The following is a 20,838-nucleotide window of genomic DNA, read 5'->3' as shown; positions in this document are numbered from 1 at the left end:
CTGAAAACACTAATCTCCCAGGCATCTTCATCTCCTCAGATCCTCTTGCTAAGCCCCAATTTAGAGAGAAAAATCTATTTCTTATATTTTGGAGTGGAAATTCTTAGCTGATTGTAGATAAACTGTGCACCATAGCTGTCAGTAATATGTGCTATAAAACCCCAGGAAAGGCTCTTTATTTCACATGTCAGTTGGCTTTGCCTTGGGTAAACTGCACTCTAACAGCAGGTAATTGTGTTTCTTTTTTCGCTGCCTCTAGCAATGCATTCTCACCCTCTTTGCTACATAGGGCCCTACTCCCTCCACAATCCCACAGGCACACAAACTTTTCTCCTGAAAAACAGGGAGACTGCATCCCAGGGCATTATTGTTATAAACCAAAGGACTAAGGCAGAACTGCAGTGAGACAAAATACCTGAAGGATAAGTTCAGAATAATCAGAATAACTTTTTTTTTTAATTCAAGGTTTTGGCATGGGGATTCCACGCCATGTCTAATTTAATATAACCCATGGGTCAGTTTATGAATTAGAGGTTCTAGTTTACCACAGGTTCTTAAGACAGGAAACAATTTGCTCATATACTTATATATATCAATGTTCTATGAATGAATAAGAAAATAAATGAACACAAACAAATACAGGCAAAGAGGTATGGAAAGTAAGTTCTGGTGGAAATTAAGGAATTGAAGTTGAACGTTAGGGTCTAGATAATGACCCAAATGATAGTTAGCGTCTCTCCCACAGGTGATTAATGAACAGGGAGCTCAAAAATCAATTGGACCAGCATTTTCAGGACAACCTGTTTTTGTTTTTGTTTTTTTATTTATGAACCATATTCTTTGTATGTATATAGGGCTTCACTAAGACTCTGATACCGAATGTCAGGAAATGAGGAAATATTACATAATTGGATGGATTTTCTTTTTCCAGTCAGATTTTTAGACTTTTTTAGAGAAAAAATAAGATAAAGTTTATTCCACTGAATAAAAAAGAGACTTTTTAAAAGAGCTTCAGGGAATTGAAATCATTGTTTTTTTTCCTATAAATCAGAAAGATAGTAAATAGCAAAGGGTTATATGTAGTGCTTACTATACTACAGATGGATTCCTAACAGTATTTTACACAGTATAATTTATTGAACTGACATTTTACTCATCATTTTGATCTCCATTTCACACATAAGGGAACTGAGGCACAGTGTTACATAGTCAGCCTTTTGTAAAACCAGGACTTGATTTGGGCAGTCTGGCTCCAAAATCCAGGCTGTTGTTGGGTTGAATGTTCTGTGTATGTCTATTTGAAATAGTTGGCTTATTGTAGTTTTTATGTTCTCTATTTCCTACTTATATTTTGTCTGATTATTCTATTCATTATTGAGAGTAGAATTAAAGTCTTCAACTACTACTATAAAACTATATTTCTCTTTTCAATTTTGTCAGTTTTTGCTTCATATATTTTGATAATCTTTTATTATCAAAATAAGTGTTGTATAAAAATGTTTTTAATTTTTATATCTTCTTGCTCTAATGAAAGTTTTATTAATATATAATGTCTTTCTTTGTCTCTTATAAACTTTTTGATTTAAAGTTTATCTTGTCTAATATTAGTATAGCCTCCCTTTTCCCTTTCACTTTTTATTTATATGGAATATCCTTTTTTAAACTTTCACTTTCTATCTAGTAGGGAGTTCAGAATACAATGTACCTAGAAGATAGAGAAAATGTGCAGGACAGTTTTTATTCTGAAGGCTCACAAGTATACACATTAAAATAAATAAGCTTTTCTCTTATTAAAAAGAGAGAGAGAGAATGGGCAGAACTAAAAGCTTACTGGTATTTATTAAGGGTTATAAGTATACTCTAAGATATAAATTTCATGGCCTCAGGATTTTTACTCCTTAAATACTTTTGTTTTCCAAGTAGGCCATCCTGACTCTATCTTCATTAATTTATCTGAAATCTTTTAAAACTGTTTCTATTTGTAGTTTGTCTGTATGTTAAAATTGAAAGACTAGGTTTTATGAGAGTTCAAAAACAAATGACTGCTAGAAAGAACCTCCTTGAGAAAGACCTTTATCATACATGGTACACAGAAAATGAATTCAAAATGGATTAAAGACTTAAATATAAAATCTAATACAATAATACTCCTTGGAAAAAAATAGGAAAAAAGCTTCTGGACATTTGTCTTGGTAATGATTTCTTGGATTTGACAACAAAAGCACAGGCTGTAGCCCAGGGGCCTGAAGACTTGTTGGCTGCTGCCACACTGGTTCCCATGCATCCCAGCTGGGAGCCCAAGGACTGGCTCAACCAGTGCTCCAGTCCCCTCCAAGCCTTACCTCAGTCACCACAAAAAAACACATCCTAGGGTGTTAAGGAACTCATAGACATAACTGATGTTGATTGCAGTGAAATAAATCATATGAAGACTACGCTATCATGGCCACCCAGAACCAAAGCCAAAGCACACTACCCAATTAACACAATAGGACACACAGGACACCTCTACAGGAGAAAGTCTTTCCCTACAAAGTCTACTCCATAAAATTGGAAGAAGTGACTGTTCCACAGGATTGCAGACATCAATGTAGGTACAGAAGAAAATTAAAAAGCAAGGAAACATGACATCTCCAAAGGACCATAATAATTTTTCAATAATAGACCTCAAAGAAAATAAGATGTATGAAATGTCTGAAAATAAATAAAAAATAATAATCTTAAAGCAACTGAGCAAGATACAAGGGAACAAAGATAGGTAATTCAAAAAAAATCAGGAAAACAATTTATGATCTGAATGAGAAATTCAACAAAGAGATAGATATTATTGAAGCACAACCAAACAGAAATCCTGAGCTTGAAGAATTCACTAAATAAAATAAAAAATACAATTAACAGTCTCAATAATAGATTACATCTAGCAGATAAAAGAATTTCTGAGCTTGAAGACAGGTCTTCAAAATAACCTAACAGACAAAAAAAGGAAAGAACTAAAACAAAAAAGGAATAAAAAATAATGAAGAAAGCTAACATGAGACACTATCAAGCAAAGAAATATTCAAATATGGGGAATTCCAAAAGGAAAGCTCACTGAAAAAGAAATCAAGAAAGCAAAGCAATCCTGTTTACAAAGCTATGCACAAAAATAATAGTAATAAAATACCTAGAGATACATGTAACCAAGTAAATGAAAGATCTCTACAATGAAAAGTACAAAACCCTGGTGAAATAAATTAAAGAAGGTACAAATGAAAGGAAAGATGTCCCATGCTGATGGATCAAATTTATTAGTATTATTAAAATGACCATACTACCCAAAGCAATCTACAAATTCAGTGTAATCCTGTCAATTATCAATTGTATTATTCACAGAAATAGAAGAAATGATCCTCAAATTTTTATACAACCACAAAAGACTTCCAAGTAGACAAAGCAATACTCTGCACAAAGAAAAGAGCTAGAAGCACACACTATCTGACTTCAAAATGCTATACGAAGCTATGGTAACCAAAACAGCTTAGTATTGTTATAAAAACAGATACATACACCAGTGGAACAGAATAAAGAATGAAGAAATAAATCCATGTATTTATAGCCAACTGATTTTTGACAAAGACACCAAAAACATTCATTGAGGAAAGAATACCCTCTTTTAATAATGGTGCTGAGAAAATCGGATATCCACATGAAGAAGAATTGAGACTAGAAGACTATCTTTCAGCATATACAAAAATCAACTCAAAATGGATTAAGGATTTAATGTAAACACTAAAACTATAAAACCTCTTGAAAAAATCTGGGGCAATATTTCAGGACTTTGGTCTAGACAAAGATTTTACAGATAAGACAATAAAAGCACAGACAACAAAAACAAAAATAGATAAATGGAACTATAGCAAATGAAAAAGCTTTTTTACAGTAAATAAAATAATCAACAGAATGAAGACCTTGTAGAATGGAAGAAAATATTTGCAATCTATTCATTCAACAAGGGACCAACATCCATCCTATACAAGAAACTCAACAACAAAAACAAAACAAAACAAAACAAAAAAACCCCAAATACAAATAATCTGATTAAAAAATGGGCAAAGGATCTGAATAAACGTTTCTCAAAAGAAGACATAAAAATAGCTAACAGGTATATGTAGTATATGCTAAAGTACATTCAACATCATTGATTAACAGGAAAATTCAAATCAAAACCACAATGAGATATCATCTCATCTCAGAATGGCTATCATCAAAAAGACAAAAAATAAATGCTGGCAAGAATGTTGAGAAAAGGGAACTCTTATACACTATTGGTAGAAATGTAAATTAGTATAACCGTTATGAAAAACAGTAGGGAGTTTTCTTAAAAACCAACAAATATATATACCTTATGATCCAGTAATATCACTACTGGCAAATGAAAGGAAATCAATATATTGAGAGATATCTGCATCTCTATGTTTATTGAGGCTCTATCCACAATAGTCAAGATATGGAATCAATTTAGGTGTCCATCTACAGATGAATGGATAAAGAAATGTGGAATATACACACAATGGGATACTATTTAGCCATCAAAAATGAAATTCTGTCATTTTTGGCAACATTAATGAGCCTACAGGACATTATTCCATTTGAAATCTCAAGCACATAAAGATAAATACTGCATGTTCTCATTCATATGTGGGATATAAAAAAATAAGGTAATAGAAGTAGGGAGTATAATAGAGATTATTAGAGGCTGAGGAGTGTAGGGAGAAGGGCAGATAGGAAGAGGTTGGTCAACAGATACAAAATTACAGCTTGATAGGAGAAGTAAGTTCTAGTTTTCTGTAACACTGTAGGATAAATGTGGTTAACAACAATTTATGGCATATTTTCAAAAAGCTAGAAAAGAGGATTTTGAATGTTCACAATGCAAAGAAATGATAAATATATGAGATGATGGTTATTCTGGTTGTCTTGATTTGATCATTACGCATTGTGCACAGGTATAGAAATATTACTCTGTATCTCGTAAATAAGTGCAATTATTATGTATCAACTAAGAATAAAAGGACAGAAAATCCCCACAGGCAGAAAAATCAATAATAGACAAGTGAGAATACACCAAACTAAAAAAGCTTCTTCATGGCAGAGTAAATAATTAACAGAGTGACACAGCAACCTATAGAATGACAGAAAATATGTACAAACCATGTATCTGATAAGGTGTTAATATCCAAAAATGTATAAAAATTGCCTACAAGTCAAGAAAGAGAAACCAAATAACCTGACTAAAAATGGGGAAAAACTTGAAATAGACCTCTTTCTCCAAAGAAGATGCACAAATAGCAACCAGGTATAATATATTAATGTATGCTCAACCTCACTAATCATCAGGGAAATGTAGACCAGAGCCACAGTGAAATATCACTTCACACCTGTTAGGATGACTGTTACTTAATGAAACAAAAACAAAACAAATGATAATACATGTTGGTGAGGCGATGGAGAAATTGAAATTCTTATATAATATTGGTGAAAATGTAAAATGGTATAACCATTACTTAAAACACTATGTAGTTTTCTCAAAAAATTAGTAATAACGTAACCACATGATCCAGCAATATCACATCTGAGATTATATTTAAAATAATTTAAATCAGGATCTCAAAGACATGTCTATGCCTATGTTCACTGTAGCATTATTCACAATAGCCAAAATATGGAAATAATCCAAATGTCCATCGATGAATAAATAGGTAAAGAAAAGATGTTATATACTTGCAATATAACATTATTCAGCCTTAGAAAAGAAGGAAATCTTACCATTTGTAACAACATGGATGAACCAAGAGGACATCATGCTAAATAAAGTAAGGCAGTCAGAGCAAATACTGCATTATTTCACTTACGAGGTATCTAAAATAGTCAGAGAAGCAGAGAATAGAATGGTGATTGTCAGGTGCTAGGGAGTGGGGAATTGTTCAATGTGTATAAAGTTTCAGTTATGCAAGATGAGTAAGTTATAGAGGTCTGCTCTTGAACATAATACCCACAGTTAACAACAAATATGGTAATAGGATAGATATCATGTTAAGTGATTTTAGTGTAGAAAAAGCAACAATAAAAAATAAAAACAAAGGGTAAGCTCAGAACATGAGAAAATTTTTGAAGGTGATGGATATGTTTAGTACCTTGACTGTAGAAATGGTACTGATATGTGCATGTATCCAGAGTCATCAAAATATATACATTCAATATTTGTATTTTTGAATATTAATTAATCCTCAATAAAACTTAATAAAAAAGTAAAAGTATCTATTCCTGACCTTTTCAATCATGAACATGATCTCTAGGACTTTGCCTATCACTTCGTCAGCATGTCATTAACCTAGCTAAGCTAATGACATTAAATGTAGAATGAATAATGAAAGAATTGTTTCACAAAGCAAAGCAATAAGGAGAATTCGTCACCTATGCTGGGGATATATACAGAAGTCTCTCTTAGGACTCTGACATTGAAAAACAGGCTAATTCCTTACCACTGATGCTATGTCAAAAAATCAGTACCCTCACCAGCAGCTATATGCATCCTCGCCCCTGCAACAACAGGAGCCATTTGTAAGAAATGAAAAAAACACCATTACTCTTTTTAGCTGAAGAATCAATGTCATCAGGCAGATTTGTCATCCCTCAGTGAAGGAAGCATCTATTGCAGTTTATAGATTTGGATGTCCAAGCAGCTGTCATTTGTACGACAAATGGAGATGCTAGAAGAACTGTGAAAATAATCCTTAGGTGGAAGGAGTTATGTTTGCTGGTTAAGAAGGCTTCAAAATAGATTCTGCTAACTAGACCAGGGAATTAGTTGCTTGCCAGAATTCTTTTGTTGAATTGAACAACTATTCTTTATACATACAGGTATAATTATTATAAAGACTTAAAAGAAGCTGAAGACCTCATGTTTTAAAAAAATTACTCTAATGGGAACGTAGGAAACACCAAATTAGATTTTGACATAAGATGAAATAAAAGTAGTAGCAAGATCTATATGGTTGAGATTAATATAGTTTTAAGAAAATAAGCTAATTTATTCTTAACAGTCATTATGTATAATACTTAATATATTGTAATATGGTATTAAACAGCTCTAGGTTTGATGCATGTGTAATAGGAACTTTTTGGTATAATGAAGATTCTGCCTCCCAGTACCCCTTTCTTTGAGGGCTAGTGTCTGGGCAGAAGGTGAGTATCTTATCAAGACTAAGGAAGATCATGGGGGGAAAGGGATTCATTGAACTCTGAGTCTCTTCCCTATTTAAATTCCATGTTATTAGGGCTGTTCTAAAGTGGTTGAGGTTGACAGGCAAGAGAAAATGTGAAGGATCTGCAGAGTATTTTCCTATGAGGGAAGGGGAATGGCTTTGGTGACAGTTTCGACATTAAAGTTGAGAGGATTATGGATAATGGCTGGTTTTAAGACAGTGAATGGCTGAGACTGGAAGCTCTATACAGATCCAGTCCCCCTGAATTTGCAGGAGGACTCTGAGAATAGTGGCTGAGAAAGTAACACATACTAGTGAGCAATAACATTGACCCAAGCATGAGATGCTTCTCTGTCCAGTGCAGGAATCTGGGCCAGTTGGGGTGTGATTGCAGCTGTGAAAAAAAGAAAGAACATTTTTTATGGGATGAGTTTTCAACAGCAACTCTGTAGTACTGTTCCCACTAAAGGATGAGCCAGCGATGGACGAGACACAATTCTGCTTTCCCAAATCAACTGGAGGGAGTGGGCCCTAGGAAGAAGGGATTCTGGAGCCTAGATTTCTCAGGCACACACTCACACACATGTGTATGTATGTGTATGCACCTACATACTATTCAATGCAAAAGCATTTATTGGACTCTGTATGATGATACAGAGATAAATGAGAAAACACACAGTGGTCCCTCACATGTGTGCACACTGAATGCCACTTTATAATTCATTTTTACTTGCATTATCTCTTCTAACCACATAACATTATCCCATTTTAAAAATGATGAGACCAAGGCCCAGATAATAGATAGTCAATGGCAAAGGGTGGAGAAGGGAATAGAACTGAAATCTGGTTATCAAAATTCAGTGTTCTAACTTTATCTGCAACTTTATACAAATCTAATCAGATTATTCCTTTGTTTTAGGAATTAAAACAAAAAAGGTTGTTCTGTTATAATTAGAATAAACCCCAAAATATATGAGAAAGATTAGCAAGCCTGGTCCCTGGTAAATGCCCCAGGCTCATGTGTATCCTTCTTCCCAACTCACCCTCCTTTCCCAGGCTTTCATTCCGTCCCTCAAACATGCAGCCCATTAGCATCTTGTACTCCGTTATGACACTTGGCACACTATTAGTTTTATTATTAATGACTACTGCTTTAATATCTGACTTCCCAGCTAGCTCATAAGTTCTGTGTTGGCAATCCCACATCTATGTTTACTTTGTCTATACTCAGAGCTTTGCACAATATCTGGCATAGAGAAATTTCTTATTACATGTTTTTAAATTTACACACTCCAAATAAGAAAATCATCTTTCTATGACCTTGTGGACCCCTGTTGCTGTACTATCTTTCTGATATCAGGTAGACTATATCTGTCTCCTTTGCTCAGCCTGTGTAACTTCTGCTTATTCTTCCAAATCCAACAGGGACTCTCAAGGACAGTTATTTCTTCTTCCCAGCTTCTCACACATTTGCTGTTAGAATCACACAGTCGACATTTGATTATAGTTATTCTTTCTTTTTATAAAAATAAATGGATTTCATAAGTATGTTTTCTTTTTTTCTATAAGATACTTTAAAAATAAATTCAGAAAGTCTTTTTCCCCCCCATTTCTTTACAGAGCCCTGTGCCTGCTGAGTATCTCTAAGGTGATAAGTAACTAACTTGCTGACATTGATTCAGAAGATACTGAAGAATAAGGAGCAGTTAAGAGACAAAGGTTTTTGATAGATAGAGTGCTTGGTCTGGAGCTGATCAAAGAGAAGGCTTAGGGAAGACAGCTTTATTATTATTATTTTTTAAGAGGCTGCATGCCCAGAGATTGTGGTGAACATTTCAAAACATATCTTAGAAAATAATAGGGTAGATATTTGTCTCTCAGGATGCATTCATGAAAAATGTACTGAAAAAGTCCATCTGAAAACTCATAAGAAAGCCAAGGTTAATAGGAGACATATTGTTTGAGAATTCCAAACGGCATTCACAGAGGTTCTAATAAGCTATAAGCAACACAGAAAGTGAAGGAAATCCATTTGAATTTAAATCACGATAATCTGCGTATTTGGCCCCTTTCATTCAAATATTTCTGTAGTTTTCAAACATTGAATTTAGTCAAACCAACAGTACAAAAATTGACAATCTGACAGAAAAGGAATAATTGAATAGACTTTCTTCGTTCAATGTGAATATAACCTGTGGACCGAGGAAAACTATTTGTTCCCTATTCATTTCATGTCATAAATCTATAGAACTGAACAACCTTGTTTTGAAAATCCTGTTTGGACAGGGAACATGGGGCTCTTAATCTCAAAATCCTGTGTACCAATTTATATTAGGCTGATAGGTTTGCTTTTTTTTATTGAACCATAAATTCCTAGGGTCCAGAGAATTTTTTTTTTTGCACACCTATAAACTATATAGTATCTGGCTTATACAAGGTGCTTTTTGAAAGCGAAAGGTTAAAGAAGAAATATAGAAAGATGCCATTGTGAACAATATTTTCAAAATTATATTTTGAAAAATATCAAAATCTTTCCTTCAGCTACAGTTTGGGAAAATGTATCTTTAAACAGACTTGACCTAAGTAGGAACAGAGATGATGACCCCCCTGCCTCAACATATTTCTAAAATTGGCCTTCTTGAGTTCCTGATATTTCATTTTTATTTCAGTTTTGGGTTAAGGCATAGATGGCTCCTGTTAAAGTATTAATTTGTTATTAAACCAATATCAGCTATGTGAATTAATGTGTTGGAGATACCAAGACAAAACTAGTTAAGGAATGAAGACATAGATAAGTTTGACAAGAGGGTACAAAGGGAATTGTGCTCTGATAAAGAAAGGTTTATGATCATTACAAGGCTAAGAAAATGTTGTTGAAAGGAATAGAGGTTGAAAAGGCCAAACTACACAGTTCATACCTTGAAGTGGACCCTGCATGCATGGTTCAGTTCAATAGTGTGACTAAGTTTGAGTCTCTATTTGCTTAGGAAACTGCCATGATATGAGAAGGAATTATAGAAATGAGAAAAACAGCATGCTAATTCCCTCATGGATATGTTAGTATAGTGGCAAGAAAATATGTTTTATCTGTCCAAGGGCTTGTGATACGCTACTTTTGTGATTGCCTACTCAGCACAGTTATTTTGTCATCTTTAAACCTGTTTAAAGCCAGAATTAGACCATCTGGATGAAGTGTTCACAGTAAGTGTTGGGGATGGGCAAAGCATGGGTCACATGGATCTGGTCATTCTTGGTATCTTCATGAAATAGTGATTAAAATCTTTCCCTGGTATTACTTTTTCTCTCAACTCTACTCAAAATTTACATTATCCCAATACATTGTTCCTTTCTTAACGTAGATGATTTCGTGGATCAATTATACTACACTTCCAGCAATTACAAAATATATTCTCTCAGAAATGTTGGGTTTTGACCCTTCTCTGGAAGGATCAGAAACCCTCTTAAACATATAGGGGAAGAGAGAGCACACCTTTTTCACCTGTCTGTGGCCCTGCATCAGGTAGGAAGAAAGGAGATGATCTGACACCAAAACAAGTGTGGTGTGTAATTACCATGCAGGACTTGGCTTTCTAATTGTCAGATGGAGACTGTTTGCAGCTTCTAGTGATGATAATATTGTCATTGTAGCAGATGACCATAAATACATTTGTAGAAAGCCCTGTCTATTCCTCTTACCCACCTATTATTTCCCAGAGCAAATTGATGGTGTTAGGTATGGTTCATCACATGGAGCTTTGAGGCAGGAGGTGGGACATCGCTTACCCAGCCATGCCCTCCTGGGGTGCATGAACTATAAGATGCTGTGATGCACAAACATGCACACCAAAGGGGAATGATCTGTATGGCCCTGCATTTTTCCTTCTGTCCTGCTATCAGTCTCTCCTTTATTGTCACCTGGGTTACTGAAGTAGCCTTATAACTCCTTGCTTCAAGATACCCACATTATCCTTCATCCCTATTTTTATGCCTCACCCAAGTGATATTTTTACTGCTGAATTTTGATCATATCATTTCCCTCACTCTAATCTCTCAGTAGCTTTTTATAACCCACAGGATTAAATCCAAATATTAAAGCAAACATACAAACCCTTCTTAATCTGTTTGTGTGTGTGCTTTTATTTTTATTGTTATTATTTCATTTTTAATTTTTATTTTAAAATATTAAGGAGGCACAAGTGTTTTGTTACATGGATCAATTGTGTGATGCTGGAGTCAGGGCTTTTACTGTGCTTGTCATCAGAGTAGTGTACATTGTACCCGATAGGGAAGTTTTCCTTCCTCACTCTCCTCCCACCTTTCCCCCTTCTGTTTCCAATGTCTTTTACACCACTTTATGACCCTGTGTACCCATTGCTTAGCTGGTCTTTTTTTTTTTTCTTCCTCTTTGGCTACCTCTTTTGTATAATCTAGAGAGTTTAAGCCACTTGTCATTAGAAAATATTTCAAGCTCTTGAGCATGGTATAACAAAAGTGATTGAATGAAATAAGAAAATAGCTTCTGCTATTTACCTTTCTAGTAGTCTTAGATTTTTGTATATTGATCAGATTAATTTTTTAAAACTAGGTACACTATGTTGTGAGTCCCTTGAAGTTAAAAGTTATGCTGTATCTCATTCACTACTATATCCCCAGGCTCAAACACATTTTTTTAAAGACAAAAGGAAAAAGAAAGTGAGAGAGACAGAGAGAGAGAGAGAGAGAGAGAGAGAGACTCTATTAGGATAAAACTACCTTATGAAAGCTTACAGAACAATTGTGATCAAAAGAATTGAATTTTCAGTTAAATAAAAATTAAAGGGAAAATACCTTGTTCCAATCCATACTATAGAAAATGTTTCCCAAACATCTTATTCCATATTTTTTCTTGTATGGCCTCATGGTCATAATTAAATTTTTCTTAGCTGAAGACTTCAATGGCTCACTTGGTCTGTATTCTATGTTCATTTTTCATGGTTAAGACTAGAGGAATATATATTATAGTTGAGTTTAATGTGATTTGTGCTTAAACTATCAAAAATACAATGTGATTTCTTTTCTCTCCCTCCCTCCCTCCCTCCCTCCCTCCCTCCCTCCCTCCCTCCCTCCCTCCCTCCCTCCCTCCCTCCCTTCCTTCCTTCCTTCCTTCCTTCCTTCCTTCCTTCCTTCCTTCCTTCCTTCCTTCCTTCCTTCCTCCTTTCTTTCTTTCTTGACAAGATCTCACTCTGTTGCTTGGGCTAGAGTGCTGTGGCATCAGCCTAGCTCACAGCAACCTCAAATTCCTGGGCTCAAGTGATCCTCCTGCTTCAACCTCCCAAGTAGCTGGGACTGCAGGTATGCACCACCATGCCTGGCTTTCTTTTCTTTTCTTTTCTTTTCTTTTCTTTTCTTTTCTTTTCTTTTCTTTTCTTTTCTTCTCTTCTCTTCTCTTCTCTTCTCTTCTCTTCTCTTCTCTTCTCTTCTCTTCTCTTCCTTTCCTTTCCTTTCCTTTCCTTTCCTTTCCTTTCCTTTCCTTTCCTTTCCTTTCCTTTCCTTTCCTTTCCTTTCCTTTCCTTTCTTTCTTTCTTTCTTTTTTCTTTTCTTTTCTTTTCTTTTCTTTTCTTTTCTCTTTTTTCTTTTTTTGTATAGATGGTCTCACCATGTTCTCCAGGCTGGTCTCAAACTCCTGGCCTCAAGCAGTCCAATCTCACCTCATCCTCTCAAAGTGCTGGGATTACAGGAGTGAGTCACCATGCCCTTGATTTTCTTTTTGGGGTAAATATACAGGGTTATTTTAGTTTCCTTCCACTTATTGGTTTACTTTCACTTATTGAAACCCAATTTCTGGCAAAAAAAAATTGTTCATTTAAAATAATGTTTATTTGCTTAGTTGTAGTGTATGACAGGCAGGGTTAAGGAAATGGAGATCCCATGTGTGGCCTTGGCTCTGATGGTAATTTGTTAATATAATGTTTGAAAAGCAAAAGTCATACTGATGACTTAAGACAGACATGTATACAATAAGATAAATGAATCAAATTACCTTAAAAGCACTTTGCACCTAAAATAATAAGCACTGAGTATCTTTTATCTCTTGAGTTCTTAGTGCAGGCATATGTTTTCAGAGATATATGAGTTCTGTTCCAGACAGAAGCCATAAAACAAATATTGCAATAAAGAGACTTACCTGAATTTTTTGGTTTCCCAGTGCATATAAAAGTTAAATTTACACTACATTGTAGTCCATTAAGTGTGCAATAGCATAATGTATAAAAAGAATGTTCATACTTTGATTTAAAATATTTTATTGCTGAAAAATACTAACAATCATCTGAGCCTACAGTGAGTCATAATCCTTTTGCTGGTAGAGGGTCTTGCCTCAATGTTGATGGCTGCTGACTTATCAGGGTGGTGGTTGCTGAAGGTTGGGGTGACTACCAATTTCTTAAAATAAGGCAACAATGAAGTTTGCTGCATTGATTGTTCCTTTAATGAAAGATTCCTCTGTAGCATGCGATGATGCTATTTGATAGCATTTTCCTTACAGTAGAACTATTTGATAGCGCTTTACCCGCGGTAGAACTCCTTTTGGATTCGATCCTCTCAAACCTTGCTACTGCTTTATCAACTGTTTGTGTAATATTCCAAATCCTTTGTTGTCATTTCAACAATGTTAATAGCATCTCCAACAAGAGTAGATTCCATCTTAAGAAACCACTTTCTTTGCTCATCTATAAAAGGCGACTGCTTATCCATTCAGATTTTATCATGTGATTGCAGCAATTTAGTCACATCTTCAGGCCCCACTTCTAATTCTAGTTTTCTTGCTATTTACACCACATCTGAAGTTACTTCCTTTGCTCAAGTCTTGAACCCCTTAAAGTGATCTATAAGAATTGTAACCAATTTCTTCCAAACCTCTGTTAATGTTGCTATCTTGACCTCTTCCCTTGAGTCACGAGTATTCTTAGTGGCATCTTGAATGGGGAGTCATTTCCAGAAGATTTTTGATTTACTTTGCACACATCCATTGGAGGAAAAGTCAAAATTACTCCTTGATTCATGGATACCGTGTTAGCAGGCATGGAAACATGAATCTCCTTGCACGTTTCCGCCAAAGCTCTTGGGTGACCAGGTGCATTGCTAATAAGCAGCAATATTTTGACAGGACATTTATTTCTGATTAGTAGGCCTCAACAGTGGGCTTAAAATATTTAGTAAACCATGCCATAAACATAGGCGATATCATTCAGGCTTTGTTGTTCATTCATAGAGCATAGGAAGAATAGATTAAGATTAATTTTCAAGGACCCTAGGATTCTTGGAATGTGAAATGAACACTGGCTTCAACTTAAAGTCTCCAGCTGCATTAGACCCTGACAAGAGAGTCAACCAGTCCTTTGAAGCTTTGAGGCCAGGCATTGACTTCTTCTCTCTAGCTATGAAAGTCCTAGATGGCATCTTCTTCCAATATAAGGCTGTTTCATCTACATTGGATATCTGTTCTTTAGTGTAATCACTTTAATAAATAATCTAACCAGATCTTCTGGATAACTTGCTGCAACTTCCACATAGTACTTGCAGCCTTCCCTTGCATTATTATAATATGGAAATGACCTCTTTCTCTAAACTTCGCAAACCTACCTTTGTTGGCTTCACATTTTTCTTCTGCAGCATCCTCACCTCTCTCAACCTTCATAGAATTTAAGAGAGTTAGTGCCTTGCTCTGGATTAGGCTTTGGCTTAAGGGAATGTTGTGGCTCATTTGATCTATCCAGACCACTAAAACTTTCTCCATATCTCCATATCCACTAAACTTTCTCCATATCTCCATATCTTTTCTCCATATCTTCTCCATATCTTTCTCCAAGGCTACTTCTCTTTCTTATCATTCGTGTGTTTGCTGGAATAGCACTTTTAATTTTCTTCAATATCTTGTTCTTTGCATTTACAGCTTGAGTAACTGATGCAAGAGGCCTAGCTCTGCTTTCAGCATACATTCCTCACTAAGCTTAATCACTTCCAGCTTTTTTGATTTAAAGCGAGAGACATGTGAATCTTCCTTTCACTTGAACACATAGAGGCCATTACAGGGTTATTAATTGGCCTAATTTCAATATTGTTTTGTCTCAGGGAATAGAGAGACTTGAAGAGAGAGAGAGAGTTGCAGGAATAGCTGATAATTGGAGCAGTCAGAAAGCACACAACATTCATCAGTTAAGTTCACTGTCTTATATGGGCACCATTTGCAGTGTCCCAAACAATTACAATAGTAACATCAAAGATCACTGATCACAGATCACCATGACAGTTATAATAATAACGAAAAAAGTTTGAAATATTATGAGAATTGCCAAGATCTGAGACAGAGACATAAAGTACATGCTGTCAGAAAAATGGCACTGATAGAAGTGTTCAACACAGGGTTGCCACAGACCCTCAATTTGTAGAAAATGCAATATCCTGAAATGTGATAATGTGAAGCACAATAAAATGAGATGAGGTATGCCTGTATAATCCAAGCACTAGAGAAAACTTTCTTAATTTAAAATTCATAATAATCTTTCAGTTTGGCACTGCTTCCTTTTGCAGACAAGAAAACTGAGATTCAAAGTCAGACATTCTCAAACATTCTCATGACAGTACTCTTAGTGACTTACTCATTTTTTCATGGCTGCTAGGTCAGAATAAATACCTAACAGTTTTATTCATTAAATAATTATAGTTCCAAACAACTTAAGTGTTTACGTTCTAACAATTTAGTAGCTGTTGAAAAATACACATAAATTAAAAGGAAAATAATACATTAATTTTAGTTTCTTAAATAGTAAAAATAAGATGCTAATGGGATGTCATGTATATGCCTTTTGGGCACTTTCCAACTTCTCAAATCTTGGAACCAGATGTATATACCAATCTCATTTCCTGTTCTATATGGATCTTCTTGGTTTGTTGTTTGTTTTTGTTTGTAGTTAATTCATAGCACACTCAGCTTCAGGAAAGATACATTATAGAAAAGAACTGAGTATATAGTCTAATGTTAAACCTGTGAACTAACTTAAGCCAGTAATAGCCTGGATTCTGACAGATGTTGAGTGTCACTGTGTTTCTCTTGGAATGTAAAAATAACCTACATTACTCCCCTGAGTTTGCTGTGGAGCCTCAACACACTTTGGACTGTGAAGTTAAGTAACTTACTCAAGGTCTTATGTATGGGCAGAGAATGGGTAGACCTGCAATTTGAACCCGATTTGCTGTGAACCACAGCCAAAGTTTTGAGTCTACCATAATTTCCTGGGATCACATAGGGAGCTTAAAGGATGCCAGGGTCACTGGATAACTATAGCCAATTGTGTTGGTGAAGACTTCACCAGTACTAGTGCTTTCAGTAATTGAAAACATTAAACTGGGCCTAGTTAATCCTTCTAGTTACTCAAATCTTATATTAAATATTGTAGATTCTCTGAGAAAGTACTTTAAAAAGCTCTTATTTTTCAGGAGTTTGTAGTGTCTAATTGAAGAAAAGAACATGAATTTTCAAAATTTAACTGAAGCAAACTCAATAAGTACTCATAAGCTAAAGGACTTTGTGTACCTCATATGGAAACATTTTTTTTAACTGTGATTTTGCTTGCAGAAAGTAATATTTATGCCTATAATAAAATGCATCGATTTAATTAAAAACACTGGACTTTAAACAAATAACCATTTTAACTTCTCTGGTTGCTCATTTGTAATTCAGTGGTGGTTGTTAAAAAATTTTTTGTTGTTTTTATAAATATTTATATGTTTTTTTGCTATCTCATGCATTTTCTCATTTTAATGTTACTTGCTTTCAAAAAAAAAAAAAGCAAAAGAACTGGAAAAAGAACTTTGTATTTCAGAATATAATTGCTTTAGTAGATTTGCTGAGGCAAAAGTAGCCATAATAATGAGAAATCCCATGGGGTCCAGGAAAGTGTTGATCCATTGCCAGTCTGCTGTATAATTTGATCATAGTCAAACTATTTTCCAAATAGTAGTATTATTAAAATATGGTCATGAATTCAACAGATTTTTAGAAAGTTTTCCTGTATCACCCAATGGAAAGATTTAATATATTCTTTATTTTTTGTAATGTAATAGATATCAGTACCTCTTCAGCAACTTTTCTAATACATTCATTTAAAGTAAAATTAGTTCATCTAAGTGAAATAAAGACTACTCCCTTACAAATTGATTCTCCATAATATCTAAATGTGAATTCCCAACACAGTGCACACAGATTTGAGAGGGAGGAGTGTGAACAGGCATTACAGAACCTTCAGGATCATTTTTACTTAAAATGTTAACTGCATTTTAATTGCAATTTCAATATTTATCAACATGGAAAACAAATCTAAGTATAGTACCAAGTTCTGCAGCTTACTTTTAGGAATTAAGACTGAATAAATTGCATAGTTTATGCAAGGTCTCAAACTGTGTTTTCTAACCATATTAATAGATTTAAAAAAAATGTATTTGTATAATTTATATGGCATTTATTTTAGGATTTAAAATAATGATACATATTTTTTGTATCCCAGAAAAATGTTTTCTTAGTAGCTATTAGTAAGCTTTAGAATTTACATACATTAAAATATCAAAATAAATTATTTTTATAAAAATAATGTCATTGGATCAGTGAGTTAATCAATAAGGGACTATAGCTGCTTGTAAGATGAAAGCTGTTATTTTTAAATATTTAGCTTTATTTAAGCTGAATTGCACTTTAAGCTAGAAAAAAACAGCTATAAAAAGACTTAATTTCAAACATAACAGTCTTGGAAGGCCTACAAATGAAAGATTGTTTGCAGATACCTACTTAGAGAGTAGAACTCCAATAATAGCTATAATGCAAAAGCACAAGTTGGCTCAAGTTTCGTCAACTCCATTTGATAAGGAATCTACTGAACAATAAACTCATGATCTCGATTTGACTACTCAGAATTAGCCACCTCATAGAAGTCATAATTGGCTCTCTAATAACTCCTTGGTTTTGTTTTCTTTCATACTCATTTCTCTATTGACAGCATAGGATTTTTGTTTCCTTTCCTTTTCTTTCTTTGCAGGCTTTGGTGGCAGTGCCTTCCATGAGCACAGTTATAGTTGAAAACTAATGGCACTTTCTTATCCATTTCTTCTCTTATGCACCCGTTAAACAAATGTTTATTCAACATCTATTATCTGCAATTCAAGATGGCCAGTATGACACAATATAGCATAAGACACAGCCACTGTGGCATATAGGAAGAAAAGAATGGTGCAGGATAGTAAAACAAGAAGAGATCCTATAATATGATCATGATTACAAAAAGTGTTCTTGTCTATTGGGGCCACGGGGTTCACCACTACCCCTGAAAACTAATATAAAATTCATATTGTTACTATGTCTGTTTCTATATAATTTATAAACTTCTCTCTATACTTACATATCTATGAATGATTTGTTAAATTCTACAAGATTTATGCCATGTTTGGGACCCATTTGTACTCAAACAGTACAGAATTCAAATAATGCTTTGTTTTTGCTAATCGAGTTCCATGACCTAAGTCAACTGTGATCATTTGTAGTTATTAATCAATGTCTACAATGGCTAAATTATAGCACTGACTTGATCGTATACTAAAATAATTAATTCCTTCAGGGTATTTTATTTACTGTGGCCTTGTTAATTGCTTTCTTGTTTATTTTTTCATTTAAGTAATTATTTCTTAATTACAGAATCTTTTAAAAATCAAATTGGGGAGCATTGTGATGTAGTGGAAAGAGTACGCAATAAGGAAGGATTGAGGATTTAGTCTGCATCTACTTAGTATGTTAGTTTGTTAAGGCTGCCATAACAATGTACAATAGACTGGTTGGTTTTAACAATAGAAATTTATTTTCTCACACAATTCTGGAGGTTAGAAGTTTGAATTCAAGGTGTCAGCAGGGTTGGTTTCTTCTGAGGGATCTCTCCTTGGATATAAGTGACTACCTTCTTCCTGTGTTTTAACACCATCCTAATTTCTTCTTCTTTTCTTTTTTTTTCTTTTCTTTCTTTTTTTTTTTTTTTTATTGATAGACAGGGTCTCACTCAATGTTTATTGCCGGGGCTAGAGTATAGTGGCAATATCATAGCTCACTGCAACCCCAAACTCCTGGGCTCAAATGTTTCTACTGCTTCAGCCCCTAGAGTAGCTGGGACTACAGGCATGTGCCACGATACCTGGCTAATTTTTCTATTTTTTTGTAGAATGAGGGTCTTGCTATGTTTCTCAGGCTGATCTTGAACTCCTGACTTCAAGCAATTCTCCCACCTCAGCCTCCCAAAGTGCTAGGATTCTAAGCATGAGGCACCACACCTGGCTCTCATTTCCTCTTCTTATAATGACAACTAATACATTAGTTACCACTGTAATATCCTCGTTTTAACTTAATTGGCTCTTTAAAGAGCCTACCTCCAAATACAGTTATATTCTGAGATACTGGGGGTTAAGTTTTCAACATATGAATTTTGGGGAGACACAATTCAGCCTGTAACAAAATAGATTTGGTGAACTTTTTGACTTCAGTGGATTTAGTTTTCTCCTCACCTAAAACATTGAGTTCTTACTCTCTACATGGTATCATATCTCTGAGTATCCTGATGATCTATGACTCTATCAATGATGCATTCCATTATATGGGAAATTGCTGAAAAAATGAGATTTTGAAGACATTCAACATATTGACATTTGATGATCCTAATAGTAATAAAATGTGAGATCAATAAATGACTTTTGAGTCAATAAAATTAATTGCATATACTTATATATTAACTAAAATAGCTGATATTTAATATGTACATGCCCATTACAAGCTTAATAGTTTGTAATGGAGTTTTTACAATTTTAATTTATTGGCTTGTCACAGATATTGTGAATTAGAAGGACAAGCATTACATCTCTTCAGTTTGAGAGATAACTAAAAAAATAAAATGATATATAAATATACAAGATCACACATTTAGTGAACAGCAGAACTAAGATTCAGTATTAATCAGATGTCAGACTCTGTGCTTTATCTACCATACTATGCTCACTCTTTTGGGGAAGTAAAAAGAAAATGAGGAAAATTTTGAACAAGCATTATCATTTAAGTCCTTGACAAATTTAGATGAAATATTTACCACAAAGGAAAGGGACTTAATTTGTAAAAGGAAAAATGAGATATTAAATTGATAGAGTTGGGAAAAAATGGCATTGTTCACTAGAACAAATATATACAGAAAATTCTGTTACTCTCAACTAAGGGGTTAAAATAGTCTCAAAATTGAGTGCAGAAAATGATAAGAAAGAAATATAAATTGAAATGAGGTAGATAAATTCAATGTATGAGATTATAAATGAGAATTTTAATATTAATCTGAATTACAATATAAATGAAAAGACTAAAATCAACATATCTAGTTAGCTAAGATTTGTTGCAGATGGAAAAGAAAATCAGACAAATCCATACTAAATCTCATGCTTATTATCTAGGGTACAAACAAAATGACTCCAAAATATCATTAAACTTCCTCCATCTGCAAAACTGTTTATCACATTTTGTTTCTGTGCATTCTATGAGAAAAAT

The sequence above is a fragment of the Microcebus murinus genome, chromosome 3, assembly GCF_040939455.1.
Source record: "Microcebus murinus isolate Inina chromosome 3, M.murinus_Inina_mat1.0, whole genome shotgun sequence".
Classification (NCBI taxonomy): Eukaryota; Metazoa; Chordata; class Mammalia; order Primates; family Cheirogaleidae; genus Microcebus; species Microcebus murinus.
Note: the sequence above shows the minus strand (reverse complement) of the source record.